At 42.8% G+C, this 13,433-nt stretch overlaps 1 non-coding gene across 1 annotated transcript; it reads right to left on the bottom strand.

Annotated features, from left to right (window-relative positions):
- Positions 1–9,890: 9,890 nt before the first annotated feature.
- On the bottom strand, positions 9,891–9,997 carry LOC136139553 (U6 spliceosomal RNA). The gene has a single exon (XR_010657076.1). It is a non-coding gene; the product is annotated as a U6 spliceosomal RNA (small nuclear RNA).
- Positions 9,998–13,433: the final 3,436 nt, after the last annotated feature.

Here is a 13,433-nt window from a genome sequence, read left to right as displayed (position 1 = left end):
TTCAATATCCTATGATAAACCATAACGGAAAAGAATATTTAAAAAAAGAATGTATATATATGTATAACTGAATCACTTTGCTGTACAGCAGTAATTAACACAACATTGTAAATCAATTATACTTCAATAAAAAATGGTTAAAATGGTTACTTCTATATTATGTATATTTTACCACGATTAAAAAATTGTTTCTTGAATCAAAGTTAGAGGTAAAATTGAAGTAGGGGTCTGTTAGCTCCATTCTGTCTCATAAACCACGTCAGCTGCATTCCAAGCCCAGCTGGTGATTAGAAATCAGTGCCTTTGGCCAGAAGAGAGTTCATCTCAGGGCAATCTCTTCTGGTTGCTGGGAAATAGAGTCCATCTGCTACTTTAATGGTGGGTTAGGAGGTTGGCCATGACACTGAACGTTACACCTCAGAGGTATAAATAAATAAGGCATCCACATTGTTCAAACATCCAATAAAACAAAACACAGGTAGTAAAAAGTCTCCCTCCTACCCTTTTCCCATCCACTCAGTGCCCATGTTCCTTAATAGGTGACTCTTGATTTTAGTTTTTTGTTTATCCTTCTAGAAAAATTATGTGTATACCAACTACTATGGGTATACGTTACTTTTCTCTCTTTCTTTTTTTACCCAAATGGTAGCACACTGCTCCGGATTTTGCCTTTTTTTGTTAGAACGTACCTTGCTGAACTTTCCATAAAATACATAAGGAATTTCCTTACTCTCTTTTTACAGCTGTATAATATTCCAACATATGGAGGGACCATAATTTATTTAACCACTCCTTTATTGTTGAACATTTAGCTGTTTCCATTCTTTTGCCATTACATAATTATGAATATCATTTTGCACATGTGTAAGGATATCTGCAGGAAAAAATTCTGGGACTGCTAGATCAGAGGGTATAAACATTTGTAATTTTGATAAATACTGACAAATTGCCCTTGATAGGGGGTGTCAATTTACCTTCTTACTGGTAACGTGTGAGAATGCTTGTTTTCTGACCCATTCAGTCTGATTTCAAATTTTTGGATTTTACCAGTATAATGGGTGAAAAATGATACCTCAATGTGGTTTTAATTTGCATTTCTCATATGACTAGGGTTGAGCATCTTTTTATAATAAGAGTCATTTCTCTTTTCTTTTTTGTGAATCATCTGTGGACCATCTTTTGCCCACTTTTCTCTTGGGCTAGTAATCTTTCCCTCTGTAAATATTATGGAAATTAACTCTTTGCCTGTGATTTGAGTTGAACATATTTTTCCAAGTTTATCATTTGTCTTTGTTTATATTTTGCATTGCAAAATTTTTTATGTAGCCAAATGTATCAATTTATTTTTAGTGGCTTTTGGATTTTGTGATATAATGAGAAAGGCCTTGCTCCCTTTGGAGTTAGAATCCTCTCATATTTTCTTCTATTATTTTCATGATTTCATTTTTCTTCCATTTCAAACTTTGATTCAATTGGAATTTATCCTCATATGTAGTGTGAAGTCTGAATCCAACTTTGTTTTTCAAGTGGCTACCCAGTTGTTCCAATACTACATATTGAGAAATCAATCTATTCCCCCACTGCTTCTAGATTCTATCTGAATTAAATACTATGGGATGGAACCACAGTCCCTACCCTAGGTGGATTCCATCTTTTGTCCCCCATCCCTATGGGACTGCACAAAGTACATCTTAGACTCTCAGCACATTTTCTGGAAAAAGTGACCCCAAGTGCTCTGCTCACCAACCCACTTTCCCAACCTCTCCCAGACCTCATTCGGTAATTGATCCCTATCTTATTAACTCTTACTAAAATATTTTTGTTATACTTTGTCTAACTTAAAGATTTTTCTTTGTGGAAAGTATTCTTCTAAATTATCTAGTCCACTACTACCAGAAGAGGATGTTCTGGGTTTTGGTAGTAGAGGTCCATATGTTGAACCACCCTTGAATTCCTGGAACAAACTCCATATGATATATTAATTTTAATATGCTATATTCTTTTTATTAATATTGTAATTGAATTTTTTGCATTAATAGTAATTAATGACCTGCACCTATGTTTTTATATTTAATGAAGTATTCATTGGATTGGTATAAGTCTTGTGCTCATATTTCTAAAAGATTTTGGAAAAGTTCCTCTTTTTTCTATATAGCATGTTTAAACAGCCCTGGGATTATCTTCTCTTTAAAGGTTTGTTAGAATTCCCTTGCGAAACCATGTAGTGCAGTGGTTTTAATTGTAGCCATTGGGACCCTTGCTGGGGGGCTACGGAGGGGAGAAGTGTAATCTAAATGACAGACAGTATTTGATTCACACCAGCGCACACAGCTGGAGCTGGAGCAATTGTGTGATTTAAAACAATTTAATTCTAGTAAAATTTCAATACCATGAAATTATAAAGGTTAATTTTTTGTGGTTTTTTTTTTTTTTTGGCTCCAAGAGTCAAAAAGCGTTAAAGTATTTTCGTTTACTTATTTCATGCTCTAGCCTTTTTCAGAGATCAAAATATTAAAACACTTCCCAAACATTTATTCCACCTTTCTTGGCCATCAGAACTCTAGAGATACGTATAGTTGCTTCAGGCCATAATGATAACCCTCCCTCCAATACCCAAAGCTAATCTCCTATAAAATTTGACATTTTCTCATCAGAAAACAGTTCCTATTTCTGGGCTTCTTATCTGTGCTGTTCTCCCCCACAGGCAGAGGGTTTTACCTCTTTGATTACTCCTATAAGTGGAATAAATGTGATCATTAAGAATAAAGATGAAAGCAAGATGGGGAGGTGGAACATCAAATCTATACTCTAAAGCAAAATCAAAACAAACAAAACATCAATAACAGCATACGCCCAAAAGTCCTTTAGGACAAAGTGTTATTTATTAATGGGCTATTTTCACATCTCCCCTCCTGAGGGAAAAATCACTCACAGAGACCCTGACGCACAGCGAAAGGGCTTTGGGTCAAAAGTGACCTCGGCAAGGTGGCCTGGTTCCATAGGAGATATGGGATGTAGAGCGTAATCTGGAGCTTCAGAGTAATAGGAGACTAAGTGCATCTGAACTGGAACCTCCCCTGCCCCACAACCCTGGGAAAGAGGGTGGGAGTCAAGTTCACTGCCAAAGTAAGAGGTGGTTCAATTTTAGAAGGATGTTGTCGTGTCCAGCCAGTATGTATCCTTACTATGTGACTGGTGTGATTTTGCTGGCTAAATGAAGTTAGTTAACCACTAACTAGGGGAAGCTGGAAATTCTAGTTGCCCAGATTCATGTCTGTCTGTGTCTCCAGGCTATAATCTCCTTGAAGACTGGGATTATATTTTAATCTCCGATTCCTCAGTGTCTGGTACAGAGTGCTTGCTCAGTACGTGAAAGAATGAAATAATTAAGGAAAGGTTTATATGAATTCATTCATTCATTATGTATCATGTATCCGTGATACATGTGTCGGTAATACATCAGAGGACAACCCTGATCTTTGCTCTAATGGGATTTGTGGCCCAATGGTACAAGATACCCAAGCATCACTGGAGATCGGATGAGGGATGATGGATGTGGGCTCACCCCGCGCTCTAGAGACGCTTCCCACCTGCTGTCGGTGGGACCTGCAGAGCACAAAGCAAAGGAGTCTTGAGGGAAATGGCTCAGACACTGGGGGTCCTCTCTCTGCCTTAGCCCCCATGGGGTGGGCGGCGATGCTCTCTTTGGATGTGAAAAGATGAAGAAAACCAAGGCGCTTGCCTTGACAGCCGCTCCCAGCCCGAGGCCCAGCGTGCAGAGATTGTAATCTACATCCTTGCTGTTACCAGAGAAGGAAAACCAACACAGGGACGGGAAGAAAATCACACTTTCTGTGCAGATGGTGGGGGTGTGGTTTCGCAAGGGAGGGAGGCCCGAGCTCTAAATCAGGCAGTGGCGCGCCCCCTGCTGGATCTAAGATTGTTCTGCAACTAGCGGAACAAGGGCTAAACCAGGTGGGATGATGGCCGCAAAGTTGGAGCAAGGAATAAGGAATGTTCCTCGTTCCTTCCAAATGCAGAAACCAAATTGCCAAGGGGAAGAAATCTACCAAGGCTGATCAAGGGCCCCCCATCTTCCCAACCTTCTGGGGGAATCAGGAATGGGTAAGCGGTGAACAAAACTCCATCTGTAACCAGGGCCTTGGCTAACCACCCTTCTGGCAAATTCACTACCCCTTAATGCCTCAGTTCCCATCTTGGGCTCAACCTGGGGGAAAATGTATGAATTATTATAAAACACCTGTCCCCCCTCTTTTTCTGCAAATATAAGAACACTGGGCATGGGTAATAATACAGATAGCATTCTCGTAAGGTCTTTGTATCTAGCTTACTGGCATCCCCCATCGCTCCCTCCCCAACAGCATATAATTTGAGGATTTTCTTTAAAACAAACAAACAAACTTTAACGCCCCCAGCTAATCTTTTCCAAATAGCAACAATTATAAATTCCAAACAAAAACTTAGAGGCATGTGAGCCTCTCAGGCTTTTCATTTTAATCAAGCTGCTAATTAAAAGCTATAATTTAACAAATAATGACCTAACCATCTCAGTTTGAAATCAAACAAAAACCTACCACTAAAATGTTGGACTAGATAATGAATCCAGGCACAATTCAGACTCCTGCTGGGCCCGTGCTGGCCCCCTTCCAGCAAAGGGCCTGACGCCTTTGATTAGCGGCAATAGTTTTCCAAACCATTTGGAGCAAGCTCACTACTGGGAGGATAAGTGAGCAATTTGTGAGGCTAAGTGTTTTTTTGGACCCACTCCTACTGCTGATGGAGCTGGATGAATATTTATCCCTTCTTTGCCCTCATTCATTGTCACTTGGTCAATTTCATTTTCTCCCTGGCCCCTCTTTGGCCCCTGGGGAAGAATGTTGTTCTTGAGGTAAAAAGCAGGAAGGAATCACAAACAGGAAAACTAGAGATGAAACCAGGTGATGCTCACTGCATACAGTATCCTAAGTGGTTAATAAAATAATAAACGATGGAAGCACGATTGCTTCCCATCTACCACGCCCCCTCCCTTAGCTGGGAACTGGGCATCTGTGCCAGGCTATAAATAGTCTCCTGTTCTGGAACCTCCCCCGCAGCCCAAGCTCACACCAGTTGCCAGTACGTGCCATCCAGTGGCTCTGCAGGCAGGAGGACCTCAAACACTGGCCCCTTTCTGAAGTCCTAGGAGGGGAGAGAATTGGGTACCTCTGAAAAGGCATCAGGTAGTGGCAGAGCACTCCCCATGGATCCGAGGCAGGAGGAGTGGGCACTGGGTGAGACCCTAGGAGAATACAGATCTTGGACACTCAGTCTATCTGTAGGTGCAGGGAGGAAGGAACTGCCAGGTGTATGCACGTCACACTGCCACTTTTAGGACCTCAGCTTGGGCTGTTACATCCCCAGGAGCTACTCCTGCTTTGAAACCTTAAACCCTAATGGCCCTTCTCTTAAGTATAATCTGTCCTTTATCCCCCTCTCCCCATCATTCTACCTGTACCTGTTCTTCAGCCTCAAATAGACCTGGTAACAGTCATAATCGTCATCACCACCATCATCACTGCCATCCTCAAGGCTACCACATGTTGAGTGCTTACAATTCACCCAGCACTTTGAGAAACACTGTATGTGGATTGATTCCATTAATCCTCCCAACAACCCTAAACCAATAATAATAGAGTTTTTAATCCCTTGTTCCCTCATTTTAAAAAATATATATTTATTTGGCTGTGCCGGGTCTTAGTTGTGGCACGCGGGATCTTTAGTTGTGGCATGTGGGACTTAGTTCCCTGACCAGGGATCGAACCGTCCCCACGCGCGCACACACCTGGGCCCCCTGCACTGGGAGCACAGAGTCTTAGCCACTGGACCGCCAGGAAAGTCCCCCCTCATTTTCTTCCAGGCTCTTTCTGGATTCTTTTCCTTTCCTAACCAACTGTACTGCACAAGCCAAAGAGTTCTGAGTGCCTGCTACCCCCAGAGCCCTCCTCTGAGGAAAGTGGTTACGTTGGTGGGGGGTGGTTCTTGTTCTGTCTTGTGTCATATCACTGGACTATGCTTCTGGTGTCAGTGGTTTAGTCTGGGGGTGGGACCCAAGCCCAAAGTGGCTATGGATAGGCTGGACATCAAAATGACCAACCACCCATGATATGGGTCTGTAAGAGTCTGTCTAACAGAGATGCTCCATATTGGATAATGACAACGTCACCCAGTCAGATTTTCTCTGGAGGGATGAATGTGAGATGCACACTGGGACAATGAAAGGCAGCCTCCACAGAGATGACAAGATGACAGATGATAACCATGGTAACTATACGCACCTGGATGTGTGTTTACTAAGTGCCAGGTGCCCGGCTGAATGCTTCTCAAATTTTAGACTATCTTTCAGCAGTCTTACAACATAGATACTATTAGCACCTCCACTTTACAAATAAGAAAATAGAGGCTTAAGCAAGTTAATCCATTTGCCATAGGTTACACAGCCATGGTAGGGAGGAGATCCAAACCCAGGCAGCAGGACTGAAGATATTAGTCTATTTCTTTGAATAATAAACATTTTTAAGTTTTAAAAAGATTAACAGGGCAGTGGTTGAGAGTCTGCCTGCCGATGCAGGGGACACGGGTTCGTGCCCCGGTCCGGGAAGATCCCACATGCCGCGGAGCGGCTGGGCCCGTGAGCCATGGCCACTGAGCCTGCGTGTCCAGAGCCTGTGCTCCGCAATGGGAGAGGCCACAACAGTGAGAGGCCCGCCTACCGCAAAAAAAAAAAAAAAAAAGATTAACACTTGGTTGCCAGGGGAAGGGGGTGGGGGGAGGAGGGATGAACAGGCAGAGCACAGACGGTTTTAGGGCAGTGAAGCTACTCTGTATGATACTATAATGGTGGATACATGTCATTACACATTTAACCAAACCCATAGGATATACAAAGCCAAGGATGAACCCTAATGTAAACTGTGGACTTTGGGTGGTAATGATGTGTCAGTGTTGGTTCATCGACTGTAACGAACGCACCACTGTGATGGGGGATGTGGATAATGGGGAGGCTGTGCATGTGCTGGGGCAGGGGGCATATGGGGAACCTCTGTATCTTCTGCTCAGTGTTGCCGTGCATCTAAAACTGTTCTAAAAAATAAAGTCTAGTTTAAAAAGATAATAGAGTCACATGGTCCAAATGCTTTTTAAAAAAAGCATAAAAGAGTATTCAGTAAAATGTTCATCTCCCACCTCTGTTCTCCATCCTTCCAGTCCTACCCCACCCCGGTCTCTGAAACCACTATTATTTCTCATTTATCCTTCAAGAATTTTTTCATGCAAAAAAAAAAAAAAAGAATTTCTTTATGCAAATGCAAGTATGTACATATACTTATATATAAACATTTATATTCTTATTTTACACAAAAGTAGGATTGCTGGGTCAAAGGGAATATACAAGTGCTACGTTGATAGCTGTTGCCAAATTGCCCTTCGTAAGGGTGATGCCCTCTCAGGTACAGCTGCCGGGAGGGAAACTGGCCTCACTCTGTGCAGAGGGGGCCTGCCTTCTCAACCCTCTGTTAGATCAGAACCTCCTCCATGACTGGAATTCCAACGAGCCAGTGTCCTAGTTCTCCCTGTGTCCCTGGGTCACTGTGTGGCTGCCATGAAGGCGTCCCTGCTACCTCACTTCCCTGAGGATGGTAACGCCGAAGGCGGTAGTTCTCACAGTGTGGTCCTGAGACGGCAGCATGAGGACCACCTGGGAACTTGTTAGAAATGCACATTTTCAGGTCCTGCCCCAGACCTACTGAATCAGAAATTCTGGAAGCCAGGCATGTTCTAAACAAGCCCTCTGGGTGATTCTGACGCACGCTTAAGTTTGAGAACCACTGTCCTAAGGTAAATTAAGTCCCTTCCTTGTATCTTGAAACAGCCTCAGAAACCAGCCGGTACCCGACGGTTAATCATCTTACTTGACCCTCTAGCTCACGACCGTGGCTACCTTCTTGAAATGTGCTACTCACTGGTTTCCATGAATGTTCTCTCGTGGTTTCCTCTCCACCTCTCTGACCTCCATCTTCAGCTTCCTTTGAGGGTCCTCTTTACCGCCCACTACTTTAATGTTCTCAATGACTCACCGCTGTTCTCACTCTACACGCTTCCCCTGGGCAATTTCATCCGCTCACCTGGTGTTAACGGCCACCCGCATGTGCTGCGGACTCTCCAGCCTATATCTCCACACTCACCTCTCCCTCGGGCTTCGTGCTTCTTTAACCCTCTGCCTGTTGTGAATATCTCCACTTGGATGTCCCACAATCACCCCAACATTAACGTTTCCAAAACTGAGTTCCTCATTTTCTTCTCAAGACTCGTTCCTCCTCCAAAGTTGCCTATTTCAGGCAACTCCTTGACAACTTAAGTTGCTTGAGCCAGAAACCTTGGAGTCATTCTAGACTTCCCCCTTTTTTCACTCCTTTCATCCAATCAAGCACCAAGGCTTGGTTATTTAAAAATCTACTCCCTCTTCCCCATCCACCCTACTACTCCACCTCTAATTCAGGCCTCCATTATCCATTATCTTTGGCCTTTGCTGGTCCTTTTGTCTCCAGTCAACCTGACCCAGCTTCCTCCATACCCAACACAGTTTTCTGCACCAGAAACTCCAATTCTGCACCCAGTTTTGACATGTGGCCTTTTTCCACACACCAAAAAATTCTCTGACACTAGCTGAATTCTGATACTATTTACTTGGAGGTAGCATCAGCTCCCACAGGTTAAGGGCTCAGTCCTATAAGGCTGCACCCCCCCAGCCCGCCACTTCAGATGCCAATCAAAAGCCTAGGTTGTCACCTGTGCTTCTGACTGACTGGCTATAGACTGGAGGTTCCAATGACCTTCCTAAGGCTCAATTAATTTGCTAGAGCTGTTCACAGAACTCTGAAACATTTTACTTACTATAGTACTGGCTTATTACCTAGAACGCAGGAACAGCCAGGAAGAAGAGAAGCATCGGGAAAGGTATGGGCAAAGGGCATGGTGTGCTACTCTCTCCAAATCTCCATGTGTTCACCATCCTGGAAGCTCTCTGAACCCAACCATTTGGGGTTTGATGGAGGCTTCATTACAGAGTTATGATGGATTAAATCACTGGCCATTGGCAATGCGTTCAACTTCCAGCCCCTCTGCCCTCCCCAGAGGAGCTGGGGACTGAAAGTTCCAATATTCTAATCACATGGTTGGTTCTCCCGGCAACCAGCCCCCATCCTAAGACACAGTCTAATAGTCACCTCATTAATGCAACAGTAGACGTGTTTATAACTCTCATCACTTAGGAAATTCCAAGGGTTTTAGGGGCTTTGTGCCAGGAATGGGGATGAACACCAACTATATACTTCTTACTATAAATCACAATATCACAATTTCCTATTGGTTCTGTTTCTCTGGGGTGCCTGACTACAAGGCACCTCCCTGGGTCTGGCCTATTTTCCTACTCAGGTTCTTATTTGATCCCAGATAACAGGCTGCCTTAAAGAAAGAAAATTTAAAAAAAAAAAAAAAGCAAAATATTCATTTTTCACTGCTGTGAATTCACCAGAAACAGGAGCAAAACCTTGTAATGCTTAGGGATTCCAGCAACTACTTTACACTATTTTGTGTCTCCCAGTGAGAGGAAGGTTATCTTGATAGCATTTTGTTTGGTTGTTTGTTCGGTTGTTTTTATGGTGATGACTCTTTTCTTTCTCTCTTTATAAATTTTATTCAATAAATAAAAATTGTATATATTTAAGGGGTCCAACATGGTGATTTGATATACATAGTGAAATGACTACAGTCAAGTTAATTAACATACATCTCCTCACACAGTCACTGTTTTGTGTGTGTGATGAGTGTACCTGAAAAATATGAGATGCTTCAGGAATTTGGGTCTCATCCTTGCACAGGGGCCCTGTTCATCTCCTCTGTATTTTTCCAATTTTAGCAGATGTGCTGCCAAAGGAGGCATTTGATAGCATTCGTTTTGTGTCGTATCTCTTCATTCTTTAGGATGTTTCTAGGATACAGAAACATCTGGGCTTGCAGAGCTGGAATTTTTCTTGAAACCTTTGATTTTTTTAAAAAACATCAAGCCTGAGGACTTCCCTGGTGGTCCAGTGGTTAAGACCGCGCTTCCAATGCAGGGGACGTGCGTTCGATCCCCTGTCGGGGAACTAAGATCCCACATGGCGCATGGCACGGCCAAAAAAATTAAAAGACCAAGCTGGGTTCATCTGTAATGACAGTTTGTCTTGTAACCTAACTGCCTTTATTTTATCAGTTGTGTAAGGATGCTCTTCATTTTGCTGTGTAGCAAGGTCAGATTGGGCAGCTTTTAGGTGCAAAACTGGCGCCTCGTTCTTGAAAATCGAAAGTAAAGCCTTGCTAACCACATTGAACGATGTGGGATTTGGGTTTTCATCGGCTGCTATTTCCCTGATGGCCACCTTGACTTACTCAATCCCAAATCCTTAGAGCAAAACTATCAGATGTTAATTCTCTCCGGCAGCGTCTCCAGCAATATCCAGAGATGGGCTTTCATAGCTGGGCTGCTGAGGGTGAGTCTATTAATTGATTATAGGAGCTGTGTGAACTCCTCGGAGGAATATTTGCATTTCAGAGGCAGGGTTCGAGTTCAAGCCATCCTTCTCTTCCCTCGTCCTCTTCTCCAGACTGAAAAGGGGCTCTTTAAGGACAGGACCCCCTCTTGTTTATCTTTGCATTTCCCCAGCCCCTCATGAAAAGCCTGATGATCAAGAAATACGCATTAAATAGAATCAGTGGAATCTGACCACCTGTATTCATCAGGACTCTCTACATTACAAACAACAATTCCATCTAAAGGCGCTACTTAAATAATAAAGAGACTGTTTTGGCTCACGTAACTGAACAGTGTGGGTAGATTTTTAAGTCTGGCTTGATCTAGTCTTCAAATAACGTGACCAGGAACCTGGGTTTTCTCTTACCAACCTTCCTGGCTCTCCTTCCTTGGTGCTAGCTCCATTCTCAGGCCTGCTCTCCCCCATGGTTTGCCAGATGGAAATAACCATCCCCCAGAGCTGGAGCCAGGCTCTTGCCTATCCAGCAGGTGTGTCTACTCAGGCAATTTCCACACAGGACGATGGAGGCTTGAGATTCTTGGAAGCTCCAGCAAACGTCTCTGGGTATCTTATTGCCTTTGGCTGGCAACTGCCCACACCTGAACCATGTACTACGGCCAAGAGGATGAGACCTCCTGACGGGATCCCACCCAGTGTGCTGAGAATGAAAGAGCAGTGAACCTCTAACAGAAAATTAAGATCATTTTGGTGGGAGAAGAGGGAATGGGTGTCAGGAAAACAACCAGAAACCCCCACCAGCTCCTCTGTGGGTGAAGGTGGCGGTTTGGAGCAGCAATTCCTTTGTGGATGCAGTTCACGCCTCTCTTGAAGGCTCTTTGGCCCCTTCACGCAGGAACAACTTCAGGCAAGAGAGTCAGAGACCATGTAGCCTCGGAGGGGATGAGGAAAGGCTTGACTTCCCACCTCTCACAGGTGCCCCCAATGCTTGCCAGGTTTCAGCAGCCTGTGAAGACTTCTCTTTGCCTTTCCCTCAACCACTAGACCCCTAATTCTGAGGCAGTTTGCATACCTTTGATAATATCTGCTTGCCTCAACTTCACGCACAGGGGGGAGTTTTTCTGTTCTTAGGAAAAGACCCATCAGTCTGAGTCTTGCAGACCTGGGACTCAATTTTATTTGCATAAGTGAGATAGTCACTGCTTTGAAAATTTCTGTAGCACTTCCCGAATAAACAAAGGTGCCATTCCTGCTCTGCTAAGCTTCACCCCGTGACATGGGGATTGAGAGTGAGGCCTCTGACAGGGAAAGGCTGCCCCCAGTTAAAGGAGGCTAAAAAGACATGACAACCAAAGGCAATGCATGGACCAGGAGGAAAAAATACAGAGCTCAAAAGGACATTAATGAGGCAATTGACAAATCTGCATATGGACTGTGGATTATAGTATTGATTATTTTGACAATCGTACTCAGGTTATGTAAGAGAATGTCTTTGTTCATAGGAAATACACATGGAAGTCTTTAGGGGTAAAAGGAGCAGGATAGGATGTCTGTAACTTTCGAATTGTTCAGGAGGAAAAAAACAAATATATACATATATAAAGAGCAAATGAATAATAATGCAAATGGGACAACATGCTAAAAATTGGGGAATCTAGGTAAACGATTATGGAAGGTCTAACTGCCTGGGTTTGAATCCTGGCTCCACTGCTGGTAGCTAGCTCTAAACCTCTCTAGGCCTCACTTTCCCCATCTGTAAAATGGAGGTAATAGTAGCAACTACTGCATAGGTTTTTTTGGGAGAAATAAATGAAAGAATCCATAAAACGAGCTTAGCACAGGGTCTGGCTCATGGCAAGAGCCAAGAGTAATAAATGTTAGCTATTTTTATTACTATTACTGTCCCACAGTTCTCCCAGTTGCTGGGATAAAGATATAAATAGGAACGATTCCCTCTAGGAGCGTACATGGCAGGAGATGTCGGCCAGAGGGAGATTTTTCCCCTCATATGGAAGAGACTTGATCCAGTGTCACATTCTATATGCATATGGTGTTACCTATTATTACGTAATGAATACGTATACCATATGGTAATATGCTTTAAGTATTTTTCTTCAACTTGCCCCTTTTACTCAACACAACGTCTTGGAAATCTTTCCATAATAATACCAATAATAATTAACATTTATTGAAGCTTACCATGTGCCAGGCATAGTTCTGGGCACTTTCCATGTATTATTTAATTCTCACAACAATCCCACAAAATAGATTCTCTTGTAATTACCTTTTTTTGTAATCACCATTTTATGGATTAAAAAAGCTGATGCTCAGAGAGGTTAAGTAACTTGCCCAAGGCCATAGTACCAAAATTTGAACTCAGCCTGTCTCCAGAGCCCGTGGCCTTAATCACTATATTTTTCCATGCAGGTGTATACAAAGATCTATTTCACTGAAAGAAAGTGACAGGGAGTTGGGGGGAGCTACCTAGTATTTCATAAAATGGTTATACCCAAAACTCATTTAATCATTCTAACCCAACTGATAGACATTTAGGTTATTCCCAACATTTGCTATTTGAAATAGTGCTGCGATAAATATCATGGAACAAGCCTTGATAATATCACTATGTGTCTGACACCAAAGAAGGAAGAAGTTAAAAATATTTGAGAGAGAAAAATTTAAGCAACGAAATAAAGTAGTATTAAACCAAAGTTATATTAAATTATACAAGATAAATATTGATGAGGCCACAATGAAATGAGTGAATGAATGAATGAATGAATGAATAGGAGAGAAGAGACAAACCTCCAGTGCAGAAGAATTCCAAATAATTAGAAATTCCACCAA

This window comes from Phocoena phocoena, chromosome 19 (genome assembly GCF_963924675.1).
Source record: "Phocoena phocoena chromosome 19, mPhoPho1.1, whole genome shotgun sequence".
Taxonomy (NCBI): domain Eukaryota; kingdom Metazoa; phylum Chordata; class Mammalia; order Artiodactyla; family Phocoenidae; genus Phocoena; species Phocoena phocoena.
The sequence above is the reverse complement of the archived record's forward strand: the minus strand, read 5'-3'. Positions and strand labels throughout refer to the sequence as shown.